The sequence below is a fragment of the Arachis ipaensis genome, chromosome B04 (genome assembly GCF_000816755.2).
Source record: "Arachis ipaensis cultivar K30076 chromosome B04, Araip1.1, whole genome shotgun sequence".
NCBI lineage: Eukaryota > Viridiplantae > Streptophyta > Magnoliopsida > Fabales > Fabaceae > Arachis > Arachis ipaensis.
In genome coordinates, this window is record NC_029788.2 from 99,648,145 (window position 1) to 99,657,974 (window position 9,830).

The following is a 9,830-nucleotide window of genomic DNA, read 5'->3' on the forward strand; positions in this document are numbered from 1 at the left end:
GTGGGATTGGCTATGCGCCTAGCACCCCACCAGCACGGTCCTGGCATAACTCTCCGTCCAGGCCGCGCTGTCGCGCCGATCCAGCACGGTTTGGGCACGAACAAAATTTGGGTATTGATGCGTACGCATCCGTCACGCGTACGCGTGACAGCCTCTATCTTTTTTTTTTAAATAAGAAACTAACAAGCTATCAAAGTAATGCCAAAAATTATTAAACAAGTGATGCCACACTTAAGTTAAATAAACATAGTGAAAAAAAGAAAATTTAGCTTATTACAAATATAAATAAAAAGGAAAAAAATTAAAGAATTTACCATGGTGCGGTGTCTCCCACCTAGCACTTTTAGTTAAAGTCCTTAAGTTGGACATTTGGTGAGCTCCTTGTCATGGTGGCTTGTGCTTGAACTCATCTTGAAACTTCCACCAATGCTTGGACTTCCAATAAGCTCTAACATTTCCAAGTGAATCCACCAAGCCTTGATGAAGTTTCTCACAAGCTTTGAGCTCCCAAAGTTGATCTTCTTATATGCCGGGATCCCAAATCTTGTTTCTATATCCGTCTTTAAGTGGATCATCATTGTTCCAACTGGGTGGCAAGCAATCCGAATTCTCAATGAAGTACCAAACTTTTCTCTTAGATCCAACCAATTGATCACTAGTCCAAACCTTGCATCTAGCTCTTGAAATCTCAATCTTGATGAGTCTTGATTTGCAACTCCAACCACTAAACATCCTTCTCTTACGCTTCATTCCACAAAGCCTCCTAAGTTGGCCATCCGTTTCAAGCATACCATACTCAAGTGGGACAATAAAGCTAAGAGAGATAAGTTTTACCCACTTATATGAAGGAGTAGATGGAAACCTAGGTAGAGAAGTCTACAATGATCTTGACAAAGCATATTCAACTCCTGTCTAACCTTGCCGATGGACTTCCACCTTTTGAAAAGATTCTTCACTTTCAAGCTTTTCCCCACCGAGTTCATCCAACTCTTCTCCATCACTCACATTATAACTATGAGTTTAAGAGAAATCTACCTCAATATTGCTTTCAATTTTATCGGGAGAAGGCTCTTCTAACTCAAGAATTTCACTTGTGGGTGTGATGAACGTATTTTTGTTGGTAAAGAATTCACAAATAAATTCTCGTTGCTAGTATAATTTCTAAACCAACAATAATCCTTTCATATAAAAAATTGTTTGTCACTAAAACAAACCCAATAAAAATAAACCAAAGTATTTAAACCCCGGGTCGTCTCTCAAGGAATTGCAGAGAAGTATGTTACTATTGGTTATGAGATAGTATCTTTTTGGGTTTTTGAATTAAGGAACAAGGAAATAAAATGGCAAGAAATTAAATTAATAACTAAGAAAAGCTCTTGGCAAGGTATGAGAATTAGACGTCCTATCCTAGTTATCCTTATCAATTGTGATGAGAATTGTCCATTGCTCCCACTTAGTTAACCTCTAATTATGAAAGAAAATCAAGTGGATAAATCAATTTGATTCCTCAAGTCCTAGTCAACTCCTAAGGAAAGACTAGCTTTAGAGGGATCCAAATCAACTAGCAACTTTCAATTATCAATCAACAAAGGAGTTTGATAACTCAAGAGTCTCCAATTACTCAACCAAAGCCAAGAGGAGAAAAACCTACTCTAAAATCCAACCAAGCATTTTATCAAACACTTGGAAGGCACAACATAAAAGTATAGAAAAGCAATAAGAGATAATAAAATCCAAACAACCAATTAAAAGTATCAATAACATAAATCGAAGAAAGCAATCATAAATATGAAATACCTCAAATTGCATTAAATAGAAAATCAAATCTAACATGAGAATTCATAAACTAAAATAGCAACATAGAGTAATCAACAAGGGAAATAAATAAACTAGAATGCTAGAACAAATAAGAGTAGAAGAAAAACTAAATTAAACTAAGATAGAATGCTGAAATTAAGAATAGCTAAACCTAAGAATCCTAAAACCTAGAGAGAGGAGAGAGCCTCTCTCTCCAGAAAACTACATCTAAAACCTAAAATTATGTGAATGAAAGTTGTGTGAATGAATGAATGATTGATTCCCCCACTCTGCAGCCTCTATTCTATGTTCTCGGGCTTGGAACTGGGCCCAAATGGAGCCCAGAAATCGCCCCCAGCGCTTTCTGTAATTTCTGCACGTGGCGCATGTCACGCGTACGCATCGCTTGGCAAAAATCCTTGTCACGCGTACGCGTTAGTTACGCGCACGCGTCGCTGTGCAATCTCGCTTTTCATGCGTACGCGTTAGGTACGCACACGCGTCGCTGTGAAAATCTCCAAATCACGCGCACACGTCAGGTACGCGCACGCGTCGATCCTTGCTGGTTATCTCCTTTATTTCTTGTGCTCCTTCCATTTTTGCAAGCTTCCTCTCCATCCTCTAAGCCATTCCTGCCCTATATAGCCTGAAAACACTTAGCACACAGATCACAGCATCGAATGGTATAAAGGGGAATTAAAGTACACAATTTAAAGGCTTAGGAAGCAATTTTTCAACCATAGAGCAAAATTGGGAAGGAATTGTAAAATCATACAAATTATATGAATAAGTGTGCAAAGACTTGATAAAAACCACTCAAATTAGCACAAGATAAACCACAAAATAGTGGTTTATCACGGTGCAAATCCATTACTAGGATGGCTTGATTCATGATCATCATCACCAAGAGAACTTCCTTCTTGATCTATTTCATCCAATTCTTCATAGGGAATATGCCTTGGAGGTTGTGCACTAGCCTCCTCAACATCAATTTCAAGCTTCTTAGAGGAATATTCTACAACTCTAGAGTCCCAGGAAGTTCAGCATCTCCTAATTCTTCAACCACTTCTTCCACTTCAACAATTATGGCTGCCTCCAATTGTTCCAATACAAAGTTACATTCCTCACTTTTCACCGGCGTTCCTAGTCTCTCCTTCATGCTATGTGCTTCATTAGATTCTCCACATGTAGCCATGGGAGTTTCCTGAGTGTTGACGTGCAATGAAGCTAAATTATCTACTACCTCGGTCAAGGTAGCTATAAACTCTAGTGTTGTCCTTTGCATCTCTTTTTGCCCCTGAAGAAGAACACCAAAGGTGTCATCCATTGGAGAGTGGAGTGGATATAAGGGTTCGTTGCTTGGGAGAAAAGGGTTTATAATAAGACGGTGGTTCATCATGATAAGGATGTGGCGGTTCAACACTCTCCATCTTTTCCACTTGTTGTACAACACACTCCAATCCCTTGTTCTCAAGTTGAGATTTGTTAGCCTTGAGAGCTTCATGTGCTTTTCAGCTTTTCTCTCGCTCCATTTGATGGATGGTTGCTTGAAGTCGATCCATTGCTTCCTTAAAATGATCCCGTGGCTCTTGTTCCGCTTGGCTAACATAATTAGGATCATATTGTGGTTGAAAGCTCGCATACATTGGATGTGGTGTATATTGAGGTAGTTGTTCTTGGGAGTAATTGGGTTGGAATTGGGGTAGCTCTATGTATGGTTCATTTGGCTCATAAGGTGGTTGGTATGGGGAATAAGAATTAAGGTCAAATGGAAGTGTTTGGTAGGATGAGGCTTGTGAGTATGGTGGTTGAGGGCTATATTGAGGAGGGGGTTCATAGGTATATGGTGGTGGTTGTTGATTGTCACGAAGAGGTCCGCCATAACCATTGTCTTGGTATACGTCATGGAATGGTTGTTGCTCATAGTACATTGGAGGAGGTTGTTGCCAAGAGGGTTGATCAAATTCTTGTGGCTCCTCCCATCTCTGATTGTCGCATCCTTGATGCAAGCCTTCATTGTGATCTCCACTTCCTACAACATAATTGTAACTACACTCATAGATAAAGGGGTGAGAATTCATAGGAACAAAAGAAAATAAAAACAAAAACTAATAAGAAATAATGAAAATAAACTCCTAAAACTAGAAACAACTAGCAAAGAAACGAAAGGCAAACATATTCACAATATTCACAATAACCAATAATAAGGCACACATTTGCAAATCCCCGGCAATGGCGCCAAAAACTTGACGGAGGAAAAACGTCGGTAAAGATTTTCACAAAAATATTGCGTTGCAAGTATAGTTCTAAACCGACAATTAGACCTCAATCAATGTTTAAATTGTTTGTCACTTAAGCAAATCCAATAAAATTAACCGAAGTATTTAAACCTCGGGTCGTCTCTCAAGGAATTGTAGGGAAGTATGTTTATTATTGGTTATGAGATTGTATCTTTCTGGGTTTTGAGTTTAATAAGCAAGGAAAGTAAATAACAAGAAAATAACTAACAACTAAGAAAATTCCTAGCAAGGGTTAAGAATCAGAATTCCTATCCTCATTATCATTGTCAACTGTGATGGTAATTACAAATTGCTCTCACTTAGTTAACCTCTAACAATTAAAGGTAAGTCAAGTGAGCAAATCAACTTGAGTTCACAAGTCCTAATCAAAGACTAGAGTCAGTGAAGCTCAAGCCAACTAGCAACTTTCAATCACCAACCAACAAGAGACTTTAACAATTCAAGAGTCTCCAAATTACTCAATCCAAGCTAAGAATACAAAAATTTAATTTAAAATTCAGCCAAGCATTTTATCAAACACTTGTTAGGCACAAAATAAATGCATAGAAAAGCAATAAGAGAATGTAAAATCTAAGACTAACAGTTGCAAGGAATCAATAATAACAAATGAAGAAAGAAACAATAAACATGAAATACCTCAAATTGCATTAAATAGGAAATTGAATCTAACCTGAAGAGTTCATAAACTAAATTGGAAATATAAAGGAATCAATGATAGAAGTAGATAAACCAAAGTACTAGGACAAATAAAAGTAGAAGAAAACTAAATTAAAGCAAGGTAAAAATCTAAATTTGAGAAGAACTTAAACTAAAAACCCTAAAATCTAGAGAGAGGAGAGAGCCTCTCTCTCTAAAAAACTACATCTAAAACCCACTAATTGTGAGTGAATGAGAAGTGAATGATTCCCCCATCCAGCTTCACTCTGCAGTCTCTAATCAGTATTTTCGGGCTAGAAGCTGGGTCCAAAGCAGCCCAGAAATCGCCCCAGCGTTTTCTGTTTAGTGCAGCACATGATGCTCTGTCACGCGTACGCATCAGCCACGCGTACGCGTTGCTGGACTTTTCACTGGCCACGCGTAGGCGTCAGCCACGCGTGCGCGTCGCTACCAGATTCTGAAATACTTGATTTCTTGTGTTCCTTTCACTTTTGCATGCTTCTTTTCTATCCTCCAAGCCATTCCTGCCCTATAAACCCTGGAAACACTTAACAGACATATCACGACATTGAATGGAAATAAGAGAAGATTAAAATTAGCGAATTTAAGGCCAAAGAAGCATGTTTTCAATCATAGCACAAAATTAGGAAGGAAAATATAAAACATACAAATTGTATGAATAAGTGTGAGAAAAATTGATAAAATCTACTAAATTAAGCACATGATAAACCCTAAAAATGGGGTTTATCAAGAGGCATGGAGGTCAATACTATCGAGCTAGGAGGAGCCAGAGTTCGCGAAGAATTACGGCCTCAACCTGAAGGCAAACTTGAAGAGGTCCGAATCGGAGACAACCCTAACAAGACAACAAGTATAGGGGCAAACTTAAAAGAGATCCTGAGGAAATAGCTCGTTGACTTGTTATGAAGAAATTCCAACCTCTTTGCCTGGAAAGCCTCCGACATGCTTGGCATAAATCCCGACCTGATGTCCATAAGCTTTCTGTGTACCCGGGCTCCTGACCTATTCAGCAGAAGTGTAGAAAACTCGGACCAGAGTGAACACAGGTTGTAGAAGAGCAAGTGCAGGCCCTGCTAGAAGCCGGATTTATAAGGGAGGTAAAATATCCACTTTGGCTAGCCAACGTTGTATTGGTGAAAAAGCAAAACAGAAAATGGAGAATGTGTGTCGATTACACCGACCTCAACAAAGCCTGCCCTAAAGATCCTTACCCACTCTCCAGTATTAACGCTCTGGTCGATGCGGCCTCAGGCTACAGATATCTTTCCTTCATGGATGCCTACTCATGATATAATCAGATCCCGATGTACAAGCCAGATCAGGAAAAGATCTCATTCATAACACTAAACACAAACTATGGTTACGTAGTAATGTCTTTTGGGGTGAAGAACGCAGGAGCTACATATTAACGACTACTGAATAAAGTGTTCTCCACCCACATAGGAAAACTAATAGAAGTCTACGTGGACGACATGCTCATCAATACATAAGAGGATGAGACACTACTGTCCGACCTGTCTGAGGTATTTTTCACTATAAAGAAGCATGGGATGAGGTTAAATCCATCAAAATGCACCTTCGCAGTAGAAAACTGGAAAGTTCCTAGGGTTTATGCTAACCCAAAGAGGTATAGAAGCGAACCCAGACAAATGTCAAGCTATACTTAACATGAAAAGTCCGACTTGCATCAAGGAGGTACAGCAGTTAAATAGAAGGTTAGCAGCTTTATCCAGATTCTTGGCTAGATCAGCCCTAAAGTCACTTCCCCTCTACTCAATCCTAAGAAAAGGGAAGCAATTTGAGTGGACCCCAGAGTGCAAACAAGCCTTTCAAGACTTTAAGGCATTCGTGGGACAACTACCCGTACTTACCCGACCTATCAAAGAAGAAGAACTTGTGCTGTATTTATCAGTCAGAAGTCGGGCTATAGCCTCAGCCCTGGTTTGAGACGATGAAGAGGGGCAACAACCTATTTACTTCATCAGCAAAGCCCTACAAGGGGCAGAGTTGAACTACTAGAAGATAGAGAAGTTTTCTTACGCCCTTATCCTCACATCTCGAAGGCTCTGACCTTACTTCCAAGTTCACACCATCAAAATCCGCACTAATGAACCAATGAAACATATTCTACAAAAAACATACTTGACAGGAAGGATTCTGTAATGGGCGGTGAAACTGTCCAAGTTCGACCTCATGTATGAAACTCGGACAGCAGTTAAGTCACAATATCTGGCCGACTTCGTTGCTGAATACACTGACAATCCGAGAAAACCCACCATGTGGAGTTTATAGATGGATGGATCATCAAATAAAGCTGGAAGTGGGGCTGGCATTATACTAGAGAGTGATCAAAGAACTCGGATAGAGCTATCGTTAAGGTTCGAGTTCCCTACCTCTAACAACCAAGCAGAGTATGAAGCCTTACCTGCTGGCTTGAAGCTAGCTAAGGAGGTCGGAGCAGAAAAAGTGATGGTGTTCAATGATTCGCAAGTAATCACTTCGTAATCAATGGCACCTATTAAGCTAAAGACCCCACTATGAAGAAATACCTGGATAAAACCCAGGAACAGCTCACACACTTTACAGAAAGTGAGGTCCGACATATAGCTAGGGAATTCAATGCTCGGACTGACGCTCTCTCAAAGTTAGCCAGCACTAAGTCAGGGACAACAATAGGAGTCTTATTTAAGAGTCCCTACAAATACCATCAATATCAAAAGAGGAGGACAACTCGAAACCAGAAGTGTTAGCCATATGATGAGCGGATAATTTATACGCTTTTTGGCATTATTTTTAGGTAGTTTTTAATATGTTTTAGTTACTTTTTATTATATTTTTATTCAAAAATCACATTTCTAGACTTTACTATGAGTTTTTGTGTTTTTCTGTGATTTCAGGTATTTTCTGGCTGAAATTGAGGGACCTGAGCAAAATTCTGATTCAGAGGCTGAAAAAAGACTGCAGATGCTGTTGGATTCTGACCTCCCTGCACTCGAAGTGGATTTTCTGGAGCTACAAAAGCCAATTGGTGCGCTCTTAATTTCTTTGAAAAGTAGACATCCTGGGCTTTCCAGCAATATATAATAGTCCATACTTTGCCCGAGATTCGATGGCCCAAACCAGCGTTCCAAGTCAGCATAAAAATTCTGGCGTTAAAACACCAGAACTGGCATAAAAGCTGGAGTTAAATGCCTAAACTGGAACCAAAGCTGGCGTTTAACTCCAAGAAAAGTCTCTACATGTGAAAGCTTCAATGCTCAGCCCAAGCACACACCAAGTGGGCCCGGAAGTGGATTTCTACATCATTTACTCATTTCTGTAAACCCTAGGCTACTAGTTCTCTATAAATAGGACCTTTTGCTATTGTATTTTCATCTTATCTTGGAATCTTTAGTTCATCTTTTGATCTTTTGATCACGTTTTGGGGGCTGGCCTCACAGCCATGCCTAGACCTTTTGTTCTTATGTATTTTTCACGGTGGAGTTTCTACACCTCATAGATTAAGGTGTGGAGCTCTACTGTTCCTCATGAATTAATGCAAAGTACTATTATTTTTCTATTCAACTCAAGCCTATTTCTTCTCCAAGATATTCATTCGCACTCAAGAACATGATGAATGTGATGATTATGTGACACTCATCACCATTCTCACCTATGAACGCGTGCCTGACAACCACTTCCGTTCTACATGCAAACAAGCTTGAATGTGTATCTCTTGGGTTTCTAATCTAAGATTAAAACCTTCGTGGTATAGGCTAGAATTATTGGCGGCCATTCCTGAGATCCAGAAAGTCTAAACCTTGTCTGTGGTATTCCGAGTAGGATCTGGGAAGGAATGATTGTGACGAGCTTCAAACTTGCGAGTGTTGGGCGTAGTGACAGACGCAAAAGGATCAATGGATCCTATTCCAACATGATTGAGAACCAACAACTGATTAGCCGTGCGGTGATAACACATTTAGACCATTTTCACTGAGAGGACGGGAGGTAGCCATTGACAACAGTGATACCCAACATAAAGCTTGTCATGGAAAGGAGTATGAATGATTGGATGAAGGCAATAGGAAAGCAGAGGTTCAGAAGGAACAAAGCATCTTCATACGCTTATCTGAAATCCCACTAATGAATTACATAAGTATTTCTATCTTATTTTCTGTTTTGATTATATTTTAATTATCTTAAACTTCACATTTGAATCTTCCTGACTGAGATTTACAAGATGACCATAGCTTGCTTCAAGCCAACAATCTCTGTGGGATTGAACCTTACTCACGTAAGGTTTATTACTTGGACGACCCAGTGCACTTGCTGGTTAGTTGTGCGGAGTTGTGACAAAGAGTTGAGATTAAAATTGTGCGTACCAAGTTGTTGGCGCCATTGAAGATCACAATTTCGTGCACCAAGTTTTTGGCGCCGTTGTCGGGGATTGTTCGAGTTTGGACAACTGACGGTTCATCTTGTTGCTTAAACTAGAAAATTTTATTTTATTTTTAAGCTTGTTATTCTTTTAATTTTTGAAAAAAAAAAAACAAAAAAATTTTATTTTGTTTTTTTCAAACTCTTTAAGGATGAATTCTAGAGTTTATGATGATTTGTTGAAGTCTGGCTGGCTGTAAAGCCATGTCTAATCTTTTGGACCGAGGTTTCAACTTATCATCACAAGAGCTTGTTGATTTCTATCAATTTTGCTGTTGAATGCAGTGATCTGCTAAAGCTTGGCTGGCCATTGGCCATGTGGTGCACGAAATTGTGATCATCAACAATGGCGCCAAAGACTTGGTGCTCTCAAACGTGAATCACACTTTGTCACAATTCTGCACAACTAACCAGCAAGTGCACTGGGTCGTCTAAGTAATAAACCTTATGTGAGTAAGGGTCGATCCCACGGAGATTGTCGGCTTGAAGCAAGCTATGGTCATCTTGTAAATCTCAGTCAGGCAGATTCAAATGGTGATGGAGGATTGATAATTAAAATATAAATAAAATATAAAATAAAGATAGAGATACTTATGTAATTCTTTGGTTGGAATTTCAAATAAGCGTATGAAGATGCTT